Consider the following 17,382-nt stretch of genomic DNA (forward strand, 5'->3'; position numbering starts at 1 on the left):
CTGAAAACTAATGAAAAGGTCATGCGTAATCCTGCTGCTCCCTCTAGTGGACAGTGGTATTACAGCTTCCATCTTACAGTTGAAGTGTTTGAATGAATTAATGAATGGGAATTTGGTTTTTCACTTATATCTCGGGAACCAGAAGGCGAAAAATTCTGAAACTCAGAGCATAGAGAGTGCTTGAGGAGCCCTGTTGAATGAGACCATCAATTACTTACTATGATTTACCATGTTTCTAGCGTGATTTACCACATTACTAGCAATTATGTGAAGTGTCAGTGCAAATGAAGTGATAAACACTGACAAAATATGATTGTGTTATAATAGTTATTGTAATATAAGTGTTTTCCATGTTAACTCAATAATGCATGCTTACACACACACACACACACACACACACACACACACACACAAATATGTTTTCAATGTCTTTAGGATGTGTTATTGTGAAAAAAATATTTTAATGGTCTAACCATTTCATATATTTCATTGTGATCTATATTATCAGTCCAATAATTAAAAAAAAAAAATAGCTTTAACCATTTGTTTGTTGGCCAAAGCTGAAAGCTGATAAAAAGATTAAATACTATGTGTAATACTGCTGCTCCCTCTAGTTGACAACAGTGGAATTACAGCCTACATCTTACAGTTGAAGTGTTTGAATGAATGAATGGGAATTTGGTTTTTCACTTATATCTCGGGAACCAGAAGGCGAAAAATTCTGAACCTCAGAGCATAGATAGTGCTTGAGGAGCCCTGTTCAATGAGACCATCGCGGTGTTTTTGGGCGATTGGGTTCGGGAGTTATGACTGTTCAAAGGCATGTCTTTTGAGGCTTTTATCTCTGGAATGCCCAGGGCAAATTACACCACATTTGAATCGAAGCTAGCCAAGGACGGGCCCTTTCCAACGAGCTCTCACACAAGGTTCAGGGTGGTCTGGGTCGGGAGCTACGGCCGTTCAAAGTCGGGGGTCCCGCGGTCTGGCGATCCGCGGGGGGGGCGCGCTCCCGAGGCCCGCGACGACACGTTTCGATCAAGAGCCCGGAGAGGACCTTACCATAAAAATTTGAGCGCGCAACGACTTTCCGTTTTCGAGTTATGAGTGAATTTGTACTGGGGGGGCGTGGCCTAAATGCCGTTTTACTTTCGTTTTCATGTTAAATGTTAAAATAATGATTTTATAAAGTCTAAATATGAATTATATAACAATATTAGGGAGTAGTATGATGAAATGACAGCAGGGGGCAGTAAAATACCACTTATTGGCTTAATATGGTATTCATTTTAAGGCTACATATTGAAGTGACCCTATTATAGCTATCCAAATGAAGTAGTTCAACTTTTTCTGACAATTATTGATCTAGTGAGTCCAGAGAATTGTATTGCACTGGTTTTTAAGATTATTTTATAAACATTATATGATCATATGGAAAACACAATTTACAGCCAATGTAGGCAATTTACCATAGGAAATATATGGTTTTAAAGCTTTTTAACAGTTATAGCGCCAACTATGGTCCGATCTTCATAAAAATTTCCATGCTTCTTTAGCATGTTATGTCACATATGCTCATCAATTTTTGTGAAGTTCTGAGTTTTCCTTTAGGATTTATAGGCTTTTGAGTGCATTTTGCCACGCCCATTTTCTTTATGACCCAATATACCCATGCGAAAAATGCAAAAGTTAAACTTTTTTTCGATAATTATTGATCTAGAGAGTCCAGAGAATTGTCCTAGACTGGTCTGGTTCCGATCGGGCGAAAAACCAGGGACTAGTTCGCAAAAGTAGGTTTTTAACATATTCATGAATAATTAATTAATTGTTTGATTGACATTAGTGGTTCTTGAGGCAAAGTTGTTGAGCATGAGCAGATCTATCAAATGATATGCATTTTATGACGATAAGTGTAACACCACGTGATTACAGAGCCAAAAAAACTCGTTAGCGCCAACTAGTGGCCGATTTCTTTCAAAATTCTTACAGACCTCTAGGGCCATGAGTCGAACATGCCCATCGAGTTTCGTTCCGATCGACGTCCGTTAACCTTGTCTTATAGGTGCTCAAACTTCATTGGCCGATGGCGGCCATGTTTTTTGAGATACACCAATGTCCTCATAGACATACATGGCACCTTGGACCAAGACACTGCATACCAATTTTCAAGTCAATCGGACTAACGGTCAGGTGGTTATGGGCCGTTTTATGTTTTTTTCATGTTATAGCGCCACCATGTGGCCATTCGCCGCGGTTTTTTTACTGTGACCTCAAATTGACCTCTTACACATTTGTACCGAGTTTGGTGAAGATACCTCATTTACTTCTGGAGTTATAGCCGTTTTAGTAAAATAGGCTCCTCCCACAACATACATTTGGGCGCCCCTTAGCGACCGTGAATGGAAATTTTAACTTTTTTTCGATAATTATTGATATTCAGACTCCAGAGAACATTTCTGCACTGGTTTGGTTCCGATCGGGCAAAAAAACAGGGACTAGTTCGCAAAAGTAGGTTTTTGACAAAATTCAAAATGGCGGAAAATCTATCATGGCGGAAATGAAATCGGAGATATACGTTTTGTGCGTCAGGCATCCAGCTTTCCAATGATATAAGACACTTGAGTCTACGACATACGGTCTAGGAGTTATGAGCAGTTTCGCGCTTTTGGTCGCTATAGCGCCACCTATGGGCCATTCGAGGTCATAATTTGATAACCTCTCCTCGATTTTTGTACTACCATATGGCAAAGTTTCAAAGTTCCAGCTCTTACGGTTTGGGCTGCACGATGCGTTTTACGGCAGAAGAAAAATAATAATAAAAATCAGGACAATTACAATAGGGTTTCAGCACTTCGTGCTTGAACCCCTAATAATAAAAATCCTTACAATTACAATAGGTGTTCAGCACTTCGTGCTTGAACCCCTAATAATAATTAAAGCTGCAAGCAGCATTTATCGGGGTTCAAGCATTTAAGGCCTTTAAGCACATAAGCATTTAAGACTTTACGTTTTATTTAGCAAGCTTTTAACCACTGAATTAATAGATGGAAAAATCCATTTACAGCCAATACAGGCAATTTACCATAGGAAATATGTCGTTTTCAAACCTTTTTGCCAGTTATAGCGCCACCTATGGTCCGATCTCCATGAAACTCTGCATGCTTCTTCACCATGTTATGACACATATGTCCACCAATTTTTGTCAAATTCTGAGTTTTCATTTATGATTTATAGGCTTTTTAGTGTATTTTGCCACGCCCCTTTTATAAATTACCCTATTACAGCCACCCAAATTAAAAAAGTTCAACTTTTTTTCGATAATTATTGATCTAGAGAGTCCAGAGAATTGTCCTAGACTGGTCTGGTTCCGATCGGGCAAAAAACCAGGGACTAGTTCGCAAAAGTAGGTTTTTAACATATTTATGAATATTTAATGAACGGTTTGATTGACAGCAATGGTTCTTGAGGCAAAGTTGTTCAGCATGAGCAGATCTATCAGATGATATGCATTTTGTGATGATAAGTGTAACACCACGTGATTACAGAGCCTTAAAACTCGTTAGCGCCAACTAGTGGCCGATTTCTTTCAAAATTCTTACAGACCTCTAGGGGCTTGAGCCGAACATGCCCACCGAGTTTCGCTCCGATCGGACTTCGTTAACGGTGCTCAAACCTCATTGGCCAATGGCGGCCATTTTTTTTCGAGATACGCCAATATCCTTTTAGACTTACATGGCCCCTTGGGCCAAGACACTGCATACCAAATTTCAAGTCATTCGGAAAAACGGTCAGGTGTCTATACGTTTTTTTTGTTTTATAGCGCCACCATGTGGCCAATCGACGCATTTTTTTTACTGTAACCTCAGATTGACCTCTTAAACACGTGTGCCAAGTTTGGTGAAGATATCTCATTTACTTCTCGAGTTATAGCCATTTTAGTAAAATAGGCTCCTCCCACAACCTTAATTTATCACACCCTAGCGACCAGGAATTGGAATTTCGACTTTTTTTCGATAATTATTGATCTTCAGACTCCAGAGAACAATTCTGCACTGGTTTGGTTCCGATCGGACAAAAAACCAGGGACTAGTTCGCAAAAGTAGGTTTTTGACCAAATTCAAAATGGCGGAAAATGTGCATATCGGAAATGAAATCGGAGATATACGTTTTGACCTTCAGGAGTCCAGCTTTCGAATGATATATGACACTTGAGTCTACGACTTACCGTCTAGGAGTTATGAGCAGTTTCGCGCTATTGGTCGCTATAGCGCCACCTATGGGCCAATTGGGGTCATAATTTGATAACCTCTCCTCGATTTTTGTACTACCATCTGGCCAAGTTTCAAGTCTCTAGCACTTACGGTTTGGGCTGCACGATGCGTTTTACGGCGGAAGAATAATAATAATAATAATAATAAAAATCAGTACAATTACAATAGGGTTTCAGCACTTCGTGCTTGAACCCCTAATAATTAAAGCTGCAAGCAGCATTTATCGGGGTTCAAGCAGTTAAGGCCTTTAAGGACTTTAAGCACACAAGCATCAAAAGACATTAAGTTTTATTTAGCATTTAACAACTGCATTTAACAACTGCCATCCTAGATGAAAAAGTACATTTACAGCCAGTACAGGCAGTTTACCATAGGAAATATATGGTTTTAAAGCGTTTTTACAGTTATAGCACCTTTTTGCCTGAGTCTTCTTATAGTCTTGCCTGATCTCCACCACTTATATTAGTAGTACTCAAAGTGTGCCCATATATATGTGTCAGATTTGTTGTAAATATGTAATTTTGATAAGGAGTTTAGACAATTATATTCAGTGGCGTAACGAGCCAACACCGGGCCCTTAAGTAGGATTATCAAGGCGGGCCCCTTGATGACGCAATTGATGACATTGATGACGCAATGTCCGCGAGTAGGCTACCATGAATAGGGCAGGATATGATCATACACAGCATATAAGAGATGAGATGACTAACAAAATCAGGAGTAGCCTACGCTCACCAAAAACAAAACAAAAAAACAACAAAAAAAAAACACTGGTGACAGCGCACCATAACACATTGTTAGGCCTAAGTCCAAATACATAAAAAAGATGCTCTCTTACATTATAGCGGGATTTTCCGAGCTTTCCTTTGTGCAACATAATCCGCCATTTTGTCCAACAAAGCAGTCAGGAGAGTTAGTAGATTAACATTGGAGGATTTAAATTTGAAAAACAAAGTGTACTGACGTCTTAGCACTTTAAAACAACATTCCTTTTATGTTCATTCATGTTTATTTTAATGCTATAAATTAACTAGAAGGAAGAGATGATCAGTTCACAAGCAGCTTTAACTGAGCCTCGAGTCTACAGCGATCTGTCAGACACATTAAAGAGTCACAAAACGGTATTTATTGTTTAAATGTCTCTAAAAAATTACTACATTTGAAAGGTGAGACTTTGTTTCATATCAAAAGTACTTGTCTGTCAGCGCGCAGTCTTTTCTCTGATCCGCAATGTATTTTTCACTGTGTGAGAACTTGGTGTGGTGTGAGAGTGGCGTCGCTTGTCAGACATAGCAACAGTAACTAAAGTGGGCGGGTCTTTGCGAACGGTCATTGACAGTATGGACGGGGATTTGCCAGTCCCAATTCAAAACAAATTTCATCACAATCCATCATTGTTCGTTTCAAACATGTGAGAGCATCAAAATGATTCATGGGTGAAATTGATTGGATTTAATTTTATTTATTTTTTTAGTTCCTATCATAATTTTAACATTTTGGCGTTATTGTTTAGCTATTTACCTATGTTTTCAAATTTCCTTTGTTTTTTTGTTGTTGTCTCGATCGGACTAACGGCTTTGAAGATAACCACAATTTTTTAAAGCTCTAAATGACACTTACAAAAACCATAAGGCGAAACCTGGCATGTTTGGTATTGTTGGACTCGGCAAGGATTCAGGAGTCTTAGGAGGTCACTCCTGTGAAAAAAACACGGGCTTGAAACTTCTAAGGCTCCTTCAAGGCATTGTGCCAATGACGTATACTGAGTTTTTTGAGATACATCAATGTTCTCATAGACTATTGGCGCTTTTCCACTGCATGGTACGGCTCGGTTCGGAACGGTTCGGCTCGCTTCGCTTTTCCACTGCGTGGTACGACTCGGCTCGGTACGGCACGGTTCGGTTCGCTTTAGCTCGGTTGCTTTTCCACTGCAGTTAGTACCACTTCAAAGTGGGTGTGACTGATCGTTATAGTTGCCGTCTCTACTGCCATGACATCATCATATTAAATGCGAATTTTTCATTCCGGGTTTCCCCATCCGCTCCTCGGCAACCAACAAGAGGAACGTCTGCACCTCGTCCACTGACCACGATTCAGCCATTTATTTTTTTAAGTTTATACTCTTTTTTTGAATCAAATACTTTTAAAACAGGCGCTACAGCGTTGGCTGTTGTCTACTGGCTATTTAAATCTAGCGGGTTTAGTGTCTCGTGTTGTAAATACAATGACGCTGGTAGTGATGATTCTGTCTGACCAATCAGTGATCTGCAGTGTTTTCACGTCACATTTTAGTATCGGTACGGTACGCTTGGAACCTCAACAGAGGTGGTACCATTTAAAGCGAGCCGAAGCGAGCCGTACTGTACCGTACCATGCAGTGGAAATGCGTCATAAGTGAGCCGTACTGAACCGAGCCGTACCGTACCATGCAGTGGAAAAGCGCCAAAGCGTGCCGTACCGAACCGAACCGTACCGTACCATGCAGTGGAAAAGCGCCATATCATGGCACCCTGGACAAAGACACTGCGTGCCAATTTTCAGTAGACTAACGGTTGGGTGCGCTTATAGCTATTTTCATGATTTTTTCACTGTTATAGCGCCACCAAGTGGCCAATTCTCACGATTTTTTTCATGTCAACTCAGATTGAGCTTATGAACATGTGTCCCAAGTTTAGCGAAAATTTCTAATTCCGCTCACAAGTTATAACCATTTTATAACGCCACCAAGTGGCCAATTGCCGTGATTTTTTTCACGTGACCTCAGAATGAGCTCATGAACATGTGTCCCAAGTTTTGCGAAAATATCTCTTTCCGTTCACAAGTTATAACCGTTTTATAGCGTCACCTAGTGGCCAATTTTTGTGATTTTTTTCAAGTGATCTCAGATTGAGCTCAGGAAGATGTGTCCCAAGTTTAGCAAAAAAATCTCTTTCTGTTCACAATTTATAACCGTTTTAGTAAAAGTGGCCCTGGTGCCATCAAAGATTTTGGTTCCCCTCATCGACCGTTAATTGAAATTTTGAATTTTTTGGATGATTATTGATTGTCAGACTCCAGAGAATATTCTTGCAGTGGTTTGGTTCCAATTGGTCGAAAAACCAAGGAGAAGTTCGCAAAAATAGGTTTTTCAAAAAAATGCAATTTACTCGAAATTGGCGCCTGAAGAGCGAGCAAATCGGAGATAGCCATTTTGTCCGCCTTGAGCCAAGGATTCCAACGATATAAGACACTTGATCCTGGGACAAACGGTCTAAGAGTTGTGAGCGATTTAGTACTTTTGGTTGCTGTAGCGCCACCTATGGGCCAATTGGGGTCATACTCTGATAGGTTGTCCCCAAATTGAGGCCTACCATCTGGCCAGGTTTCACGTCTCTAGGCCTTACGGTTTGTCCTGCACGATGCGTTTTACGAATCCTTACAATTACAATAGGGTTTCAGCATTTCATGCTTGAACCCCTAATAAGAATGAAGGCTTTTTGCCAGTTATAGCGCCACCTCTGGTCCGATCTCCATGAAACTCTGCATGCTTCCTCACCATGTTCTGACACATATGCTCATCAATTTTTGTGAAGTTCTGAGTTTTCATTTGGGATTTATTGGCTTTTTAGTGTATTTTGCCACGCCCCTTTTCTAAATGACCCTGTTACAGCCAGCCAAATGCAAAAGTTTAACTTTTTTTCGATCTCTCTAGATTATTGATCTAGAGAGTCCAGAGAATTGTCCTAGACTGGTTTGGTTCCGATCGGGCCAAAAACCAGGGACTAGTTCGCAAAAGTAGGTTTTGGACAAAATCCGACATAGCAGAAAATTTTCCCTGCCTACATCCAAATCGGAGATAGCCATTTTGTCCGCCTTGAGCCAAGGATTCCAACGATGTAAGACACTTGATCCTGGGACAAACGGTCTAAGAGTTGTGAGCGATTTAGTACTTTTGGTTGCTGTAGCGCCACCTATGGGCCAATTGGGGTCATACTCTGATAGGTTGTCCCCAAATTGAGGCCTACCATCTGGCCAGGTTTCACGTCTCTAGGCCTTACGGTTTGTCCTGCACGATGCGTTTTACGAATCCTTACAATTACAATAGGGTTTCAGCATTTCATGCTTGAACCCCTAATAAGAATGAAGGCTTTTTGCCAGTTATAGCGCCACCTCTGGTCCGATCTCCATGAAACTCTGCATGCTTCCTCACCATGTTCTGACACATATGCTCATCAATTTTTGTGAAGTTCTGAGTTTTCATTTGGGATTTATAGGCTTTTTAGTGTATTTTGCCACGCCCCTTTTCTAAATGACCCTGTTACAGCCAGCCAAATGCAAAAGTTTAACTTTTTTTCGATAATTATTGATCTAGAGAGTCCAGAGAATTGTCCTAGACTGGTTTGGTTCCGATCGGGCCAAAAACCAGGGACTAGTTCGCAAAAGTAGGTTTTGGACAAAATCCGACATAGCAGAAAATTTTCCCTGCCTACATCCAAATCGGAGATAGCCATTTTGTCCGACTTGAGCCAAGGATTCCAACGATGTAAGACACTTGATCCTGGGACAAACGGTCTAAGAGTTGTGAGCGATTTAGTACTTTTGGTTGCTGTAGCGCCACCTATGGGCCAATTGGGGTCATACTCTGATAGGTTGTCCCCAAATTGAGGCCTACCATCTGGCCAGGTTTCACGTCTCTAGGCCTTACGGTTTGTCCTGCACGATGCGTTTTACGAATCCTTACAATTACAATAGGGTTTCAGCATTTCATGCTTGAACCCCTAATAAGAATGAAGGCTTTTTGCCAGTTATAGCGCCACCTCTGGTCCGATCTCCATGAAACTCTGCATGCTTCCTCACCATGTTCTGACACATATGCTCATCAATTTTTGTGAAGTTCTGAGTTTTCATTTGGGATTTATTGGCTTTTTAGTGTATTTTGCCACGCCCCTTTTCTAAATGACCCTGTTACAGCCAGCCAAATGCAAAAGTTCAACTTTTTTTCGATAATTATTGATCTAGAGAGTCCAGAGAATTGTCCTAGACTGGTTTGGTTCCGATCGGGCCAAAAACCAGGGACTAGTTCGCAAAAGTAGGTTTTGGACAAAATCCGACATAGCAGAAAATTTTCCCTGCCTACATCCAAATCGGAGATAGCCATTTTGTCCGCCTTGAGCCAAGGATTCCAACGATATAAGACACTTGATCCTGGGACAAACGGTCTAAGAGTTGTGAGCGATTTAGTACTTTTGGTTGCTGTAGCGCCACCTATGGGCCAATTGGGGTCATACTCTGATAGGTTGTCCCCAAATTGAGGCCTACCATCTGGCCAGGTTTCACGTCTCTAGGCCTTACGGTTTGTCCTGCACGATGCGTTTTACGAATCCTTACAATTACAATAGGGTTTCAGCATTTCATGCTTGAACCCCTAATAAGAATGAAGGCTTTTTGCCAGTTATAGCGCCACCTCTGGTCCGATCTCCATGAAACTCTGCATGCTTCCTCACCATGTTCTGACACATATGCTCATCAATTTTTGTGAAGTTCTGAGTTTTCATTTGGGATTTATAGGCTTTTTAGTGTATTTTGCCACGCCCCTTTTCTAAATGACCCTGTTACAGCCAGCCAAATGCAAAAGTTCAACTTTTTTTCGATAATTATTGATCTAGAGAGTCCAGAGAATTGTCCTAGACTGGTTTGGTTCCGATCGGGCCAAAAACCAGGGACTAGTTTGCAAAAGTAGGTTTTGGACAAAATCCGACATAGCAGAAAATTTTCCCTGCCTACATCCAAATCGGAGATAGTCATTTTGTCCGCCTTGAGCCAAGGATTCCAACGATATAAGACACTTGATCCTGGGACAAACGGTCTAAGAGTTGTGAGCGATTTAGTACTTTTGGTTGCTGTAGCGCCACCTATGGGCCAATTGGGGTCATACTCTGATAGGTTGTCCCCAAATTGAGGCCTACCATCTGGCCAGGTTTCACGTCTCTAGGCCTTACGGTTTGTCCTGCACGATGCGTTTTACGAATCCTTACAATTACAATAGGGTTTCAGCATTTCATGCTTGAACCCCTAATAAGAATGAAGGCTTTTTGCCAGTTATAGCGCCACCTCTGGACCGATCTCCATGAAACTCTGCATGCTTCCTCACCATGTTCTGACACATATGCTCATCAATTTTTGTGAAGTTCTGAGTTTTCATTTGGGATTTATTGGCTTTTTAGTGTATTTTGCCACGCCCCTTTTCTAAATGACCCTGTTACAGCCAGCCAAATGCAAAAGTTCAACTTTTTTTCGATAATTATTGATCTAGAGAGTCCAGAGAATTGTCCTAGACTGGTTTGGTTCCGATCGGGCCAAAAACCAGGGACTAGTTCGCAAAAGTAGGTTTTGGACAAAATCCGACATAGCAGAAAATTTTCCCTGCCTACATCCAAATCGGAGATAGCCATTTTGTCCGCCTTGAGCCAAGGATTCCAACGATATAAGACACTTGATCCTGGGACAAACGGTCTAAGAGTTGTGAGCGATTTAGTACTTTTGGTTGCTGTAGCGCCACCTATGGGCCAATTGGGGTCATACTCTGATAGGTTGTCCCCAAATTGAGGCCTACCATCTGGCCAGGTTTCACGTCTCTAGGCCTTACGGTTTGTCCTGCACGATGCGTTTTACGAATCCTTACAATTACAATAGGGTTTCAGCATTTCATGCTTGAACCCCTAATAAGAATGAAGGCTTTTTGCCAGTTATAGCGCCACCTCTGGTCCGATCTCCATGAAACTCTGCATGCTTCCTCACCATGTTCTGACACATATGCTCATCAATTTTTGTGAAGTTCTGAGTTTTCATTTGGGATTTATTGGCTTTTTAGTGTATTTTGCCACGCCCCTTTTCTAAATGACCCTGTTACAGCCAGCCAAATGCAAAAGTTTAACTTTTTTTCGATAATTATTGATCTAGAGAGTCCAGAGAATTGTCCTAGACTGGTTTGGTTCCGATCGGGCCAAAAACCAGGGACTAGTTCGCAAAAGTAGGTTTTGGACAAAATCCGACATAGCAGAAAATTTTCCCTGCCTACATCCAAATCGGAGATAGCCATTTTGTCCGCCTGGAGCCAAGGATTCCAACGATGTAAGACACTTGATCCTGGGACAAACGGTCTAAGAGTTGTGAGCGATTTAGTACTTTTGGTTGCTGTAGCGCCACCTATGGGCCAATTGGGGTCATACTCTGATAGGTTGTCCCCAAATTGAGGCCTACCATCTGGCCAGGTTTCACGTCTCTAGGCCTTACGGTTTGTCCTGCACGATGCGTTTTACGAATCCTTACAATTACAATAGGGTTTCAGCATTTCATGCTTGAACCCCTAATAAGAATGAAGGCTTTTTGCCAGTTATAGCGCCACCTCTGGTCCGATCTCCATGAAACTCTGCATGCTTCCTCACCATGTTCTGACACATATGCTCATCAATTTTTGTGAAGTTCTGAGTTTTCATTTGGGATTTATAGGCTTTTTAGTGTATTTTGCCACGCCCCTTTTCTAAATGACCCTGTTACAGCCAGCCAAATGCAAAAGTTTAACTTTTTTTCGATAATTATTGATCTAGAGAGTCCAGAGAATTGTCCTAGACTGGTTTGGTTCCGATCGGGCCAAAAACCAGGGACTAGTTCGCAAAAGTAGGTTTTGGACAAAATCCGACATAGCAGAAAATTTTCCCTGCCTACATCCAAATCGGAGATAGCCATTTTGTCCGCCTTGAGCCAAGGATTCCAACGATGTAAGACACTTGATCCTGGGACAAACGGTCTAAGAGTTGTGAGCGATTTAGTACTTTTGGTTGCTGTAGCGCCACCTATGGGCCAATTGGGGTCATACTCTGATAGGTTGTCCCCAAATTGAGGCCTACCATCTGGCCAGGTTTCACGTCTCTAGGCCTTACGGTTTGTCCTGCACGATGCGTTTTACGAATCCTTACAATTACAATAGGGTTTCAGCATTTCATGCTTGAACCCCTAATAAGAATGAAGGCTTTTTGCCAGTTATAGCGCCACCTCTGGTCCGATCTCCATGAAACTCTGCATGCTTCCTCACCATGTTCTGACACATATGCTCATCAATTTTTGTGAAGTTCTGAGTTTTCATTTGGGATTTATTGGCTTTTTAGTGTATTTTGCCACGCCCCTTTTCTAAATGACCCTGTTACAGCCAGCCAAATGCAAAAGTTCAACTTTTTTTCGATAATTATTGATCTAGAGAGTCCAGAGAATTGTCCTAGACTGGTTTGGTTCCGATCGGGCCAAAAACCAGGGACTAGTTCGCAAAAGTAGGTTTTGGACAAAATCCGACATAGCAGAAAATTTTCCCTGCCTACATCCAAATCGGAGATAGCCATTTTGTCCGCCTTGAGCCAAGGATTCCAACGATATAAGACACTTGATCCTGGGACAAACGGTCTAAGAGTTGTGAGCGATTTAGTACTTTTGGTTGCTGTAGCGCCACCTATGGGCCAATTGGGGTCATACTCTGATAGGTTGTCCCCAAATTGAGGCCTACCATCTGGCCAGGTTTCACGTCTCTAGGCCTTACGGTTTGTCCTGCACGATGCGTTTTACGAATCCTTACAATTACAATAGGGTTTCAGCATTTCATGCTTGAACCCCTAATAAGAATGAAGGCTTTTTGCCAGTTATAGCGCCACCTCTGGTCTGATCTCCATGAAACTCTGCATGCTTCCTCACCATGTTCTGACACATATGCTCATCAATTTTTGTGAAGTTCTGAGTTTTCATTTGGGATTTATAGGCTTTTTAGTGTATTTTGCCACGCCCCTTTTCTAAATGACCCTGTTACAGCCAGCCAAATGCAAAAGTTCAACTTTTTTTCGATAATTATTGATCTAGAGAGTCCAGAGAATTGTCCTAGACTGGTTTGGTTCCGATCGGGCCAAAAACCAGGGACTAGTTCGCAAAAGTAGGTTTTGGACAAAATCCGACATAGCAGAAAATTTTCCCTGCCTACATCCAAATCGGAGACAGCCATTTTGTCCGCCTTGAGCCAAGGATTCCAACGATATAAGACACTTGATCCTGGGACAAACGGTCTAAGAGTTGTGAGCGATTTAGTACTTTTGGTTGCTGTAGCGCCACCTATGGGCCAATTGGGGTCATACTCTGATAGGTTGTCCCCAAATTGAGGCCTACCATCTGGCCAGGTTTCACGTCTCTAGGCCTTACGGTTTGTCCTGCACGATGCGTTTTACGAATCCTTACAATTACAATAGGGTTTCAGCATTTCATGCTTGAACCCCTAATAAGAATGAAGGCTTTTTGCCAGTTATAGCGCCACCTATGGTCCGATCTCCATGAAACTCTGCATGCTTCCTCACCATGTTCTGACACATATGCTCATCAATTTTTGTGAAGTTCTGAGTTTTCATTTGGGATTGATAGGCTTTTTAGTGTATTTTGCCACGCCCCTTTTCTAAATGACCCTGTTACAGCCAGCCAAATGCAAAAGTTCAACTTTTTTTCGATAATTATTGATCTAGAGGGTCCAGAGAATTGTCCTAGACTGGTTTGGTTCCGATCGGGCCAAAAACCAGGGACTAGTTCGCAAAAGTAGGTTTTGGACAAAATCCGACATAGCAGAAAATTTTCCCTGCCTACATCCAAATCGGAGATAGCCATTTTGTCCGCCTTGAGCCAAGGATTCCAACGATATAAGACACTTGATCCTGGGACAAACGGTCTAAGAGTTATGAGCGATTTAGTACTTTTGGTTGCTGTAGCGCCACCTATGGGCCAATTGGGGTCATACTCTGATAGGTTGTCCCCAAATTGAGGCCTACCATCTGGCCAGGTTTCACGTCTCTAGGCCTTACGGTTTGTCCTGCACGATGCGTTTTACGAATCCTTACAATTACAATAGGGTTTCAGCATTTCATGCTTGAACCCCTAATAAGAATGAAGGCTTTTTGCCAGTTATAGCGCCACCTCTGGTCCGATCTCCATGAAACTCTGCATGCTTCCTCACCATGTTCTGACACATATGCTCATCAATTTTTGTGAAGTTCTGAGTTTTCATTTGGGATTTATAGGCTTTTTAGTGTATTTTGCCACGCCCCTTTTCTAAATGACCCTGTTACAGCCAGCCAAATGCAAAAGTTTAACTTTTTTTCGATAATTATTGATCTAGAGAGTCCAGAGAATTGTCCTAGACTGGTTTGGTTCCGATCGGGCCAAAAACCAGGGACTAGTTCGCAAAAGTAGGTTTTGGACAAAATCCGACATAGCAGAAAATTTTCCCTGCCTACATCCAAATCGGAGATAGCCATTTTGTCCGCCTTGAGCCAAGGATTCCAACGATGTAAGACACTTGATCCTGGGACAAACGGTCTAAGAGTTGTGAGCGATTTAGTACTTTTGGTTGCTGTAGCGCCACCTATGGGCCAATTGGGGTCATACTCTGATAGGTTGTCCCCAAATTGAGGCCTACCATCTGGCCAGGTTTCACGTCTCTAGGCCTTACGGTTTGTCCTGCACGATGCGTTTTACGAATCCTTACAATTACAATAGGGTTTCAGCATTTCATGCTTGAACCCCTAATAAGAATGAAGGCTTTTTGCCAGTTATAGCGCCACCTCTGGTCCGATCTCCATGAAACTCTGCATGCTTCCTCACCATGTTCTGACACATATGCTCATCAATTTTTGTGAAGTTCTGAGTTTTCATTTGGGATTTATTGGCTTTTTAGTGTATTTTGCCACGCCCCTTTTCTAAATGACCCTGTTACAGCCAGCCAAATGCAAAAGTTCAACTTTTTTTCGATAATTATTGATCTAGAGAGTCCAGAGAATTGTCCTAGACTGGTTTGGTTCCGATCGGGCCAAAAACCAGGGACTAGTTCGCAAAAGTAGGTTTTGGACAAAATCCGACATAGCAGAAAATTTTCCCTGCCTACATCCAAATCGGAGATAGCCATTTTGTCCGCCTTGAGCCAAGGATTCCAACGATATAAGACACTTGATCCTGGGACAAACGGTCTAAGAGTTGTGAGCGATTTAGTACTTTTGGTTGCTGTAGCGCCACCTATGGGCCAATTGGGGTCATACTCTGATAGGTTGTCCCCAAATTGAGGCCTACCATCTGGCCAGGTTTCACGTCTCTAGGCCTTACGGTTTGTCCTGCACGATGCGTTTTACGAATCCTTACAATTACAATAGGGTTTCAGCATTTCATGCTTGAACCCCTAATAAGAATGAAGGCTTTTTGCCAGTTATAGCGCCACCTCTGGTCCGATCTCCATGAAACTCTGCATGCTTCCTCACCATGTTCTGACACATATGCTCATCAATTTTTGTGAAGTTCTGAGTTTTCATTTGGGATTTATAGGCTTTTTAGTGTATTTTGCCACGCCCCTTTTCTAAATGACCCTGTTACAGCCAGCCAAATGCAAAAGTTCAACTTTTTTTCGATAATTATTGATCTAGAGAGTCCAGAGAATTGTCCTAGACTGGTTTGGTTCCGATCGGGCCAAAAACCAGGGACTAGTTCGCAAAAGTAGGTTTTGGACAAAATCCGACATAGCAGAAAATTTTCCCTGCCTACATCCAAATCGGAGATAGCCATTTTGTCCGCCTTGAGCCAAGGATTCCAACGATATAAGACACTTGATCCTGGGACAAACGGTCTAAGAGTTGTGAGCGATTTAGTACTTTTGGTTGCTGTAGCGCCACCTATGGGCCAATTGGGGTCATACTCTGATAGGTTGTCCCCAAATTGAGGCCTACCATCTGGCCAGGTTTCACGTCTCTAGGCCTTACGGTTTGTCCTGCACGATGCGTTTTACGAATCCTTACAATTACAATAGGGTTTCAGCATTTCATGCTTGAACCCCTAATTAAAGCTGCAAGCAGCATTTATCGGGGTTCAAGCAGTTAAGGCCTTTAAGGCATTTAAGCACAAAAGCATCAAAAGTTATTAAGTTTTATTTAGCAAGCATGTAACCACTGACATAATAGATGAAAAAGACCATTTACAGCCAATGCAGGCAATTTACCATAGGTAATATATGGTTTTAAAGCTTTTTAACAGTTATAGCACCACCTTTGGTCCGATCTCCATAAAATTGGGCATGCATGTTAATGATGTTATTTCACACATGCTCACCAATTTTTGTGAAGTTCTGAGTTTTCATTTAGGATTTATAGGCTTTTTAATGTATTTTGCCACGCCCATTTTATAAATTACCCTATTACAGCCATCCAAATGCAAAAGTTCAACTTTTGTTGATAATTATTGATCTAGAGAGTCCAGAGAATTGTCCTAGACTGGTCTGGTTCCGATCGGGCGAAAAACCTAGGACTAGTTCGCAAAAGTAGGTTTTTTACATATTCATGAATATTTAATGAACTATTTGATTGACAGCAATGGTTCTTGAGGCAAAGTTGTTCAGCATGAGCAGATCTATCAAATGATATGCATTTTGTGACGATAAGTGTAACACTACGTGATTACAGAGCCATAAAACTCGTTAGCGCCAACTAGTGGCCGATTTCTTTCAAAATTCTTACAGACCTCTAGGGCCATGAGTCGAACATGCCCATCGAGTTTCGTTCCGATCGGCCTCCGTTAACCTTGTCTAATAGTTGCTCAAACTTCATTGGCCGATGGCGGCCATGTTTTTTGAGATACACCAATGTCCTTATAGACATACATGGCACCTTGGACCAAGACACTGCATACCAATTTTCAAGTCAATCGGACTAACGGTCAGGTGGTTATAGCCTGATTTATGTTTTTTTCATATTATAGCGCCACCTAGTCTTCAATCGTCGCGATTTTTTTACTGTGACCCCAGATTGACCTCTTACACATGTGTACCGAGTTTGGTGAAGATACCTCATTTACTTCTGGAGTTATAGCCATTTTAGTAAAATAGGCTCCGCCTCCTACGAACGTTTTGACACCCCTTAGCAACCGTGGATCGAAATTTCAACTTTTTTTCGATAATTATTGATATTCAGACCCCTGTGAACATTTCTGCACTGGTTTGGTTCCGATCGGGCAAAAAACCAGGGACTAGTTCGCAAAAGTAGGTTTTGGACAAAATCCAATATGGCGGAAAAATTTGCAT

Source organism: Leuciscus leuciscus, assembly GCF_965113295.1.
Source record: "Leuciscus leuciscus genome assembly, chromosome: 9".
NCBI classification, from domain to species: Eukaryota; Metazoa; Chordata; class Actinopteri; order Cypriniformes; family Leuciscidae; genus Leuciscus; species Leuciscus leuciscus.